This window comes from Suricata suricatta, chromosome 2 (assembly GCF_006229205.1).
Source record: "Suricata suricatta isolate VVHF042 chromosome 2, meerkat_22Aug2017_6uvM2_HiC, whole genome shotgun sequence".
In the NCBI taxonomy this organism is placed as follows: domain Eukaryota; kingdom Metazoa; phylum Chordata; class Mammalia; order Carnivora; family Herpestidae; genus Suricata; species Suricata suricatta.
The window spans coordinates 68442436-68443420 of record NC_043701.1 but is presented as its reverse complement, the minus strand read 5'-3'; positions in this window follow the sequence as shown (position 1 = coordinate 68443420).

Genomic DNA, 985 nt, shown 5'->3' with positions numbered 1-985 from the left:
GATTCAATTCGACTGTCCCACACCAGCAATGATTTTTCACCCTCAGAAGTATTTTCTATGATACAATTTATAAGAATTTAGTGATCTGCTTTATTTCATTAAAAAATTATAAAGAACAAGTTGGCGAAATCACTTTCCACATTCTCCGCCTACAGTGACATTTGTGGGCTGTTGTAGCCCAAAGTGATTTTTACCTGCTCATTTTGTGGGGGTCAAAGCTCATTTCTCCTGCTGTTCACATACGCAGTCCATTGTGGTCCGGAGAAATAATTTTCACTTAAACATTAAAGCCAGTACCAGAGTGTAACAAGTTTACCTTAAAGTAGTGCTGGGAATATACCCTTAAGGTTTAGATTTGTAAACTTCTCTCGGTAGGCATGGTTCAAAACAGCCTTCTCCCCACAAATTGTGAAGTAATTTCTTGTGATTATGTTTTGAGACTATCCTCGAGGGAAGAGTACTGAATAGGAGTCAATATGGAGAGGTCAACAGAATTACTGCCTTCGGGATATTTAGGAAACACAATGGGAAACACCACCCATTAAAGGGATAAACTGCGACGAGATAGTAGGTTTCTCTCCACCGTTTTAGAATAGCTGCAGCAGGAAAAGGATAACACTCATGCCCTTTGAAAAACGCATCTCTTTGCCTTAAAAGGATGCAGTGATCCTTTTCTGGCCAAAAAAAAAAAAAAAAATCCTGCTTTGCACTTTGATATTTACGGCTAAGCAAATCCCTGTATGCCTTCCAAGAGCTGCCGGTAACAAGCCAAAACCTTGGAGCGCACCCCGCGAGTTGCTCACTCCGCCGCGGACCGCGAGAGGAGCAGCCTCGGCGAGCCGGGCCGGTAGCCTGCGGCGGCGCATTCCTGCATCTCCCGGCAGTGCGTCCCGGAGAGGGCCCCGCCCCGCCCTCGCGGCCGCTCGCCGACCGCCCTCGCGGCTCCCCGCCACCCTCCCGCGGGCGCGCTCTGGGTGGGGCCTGG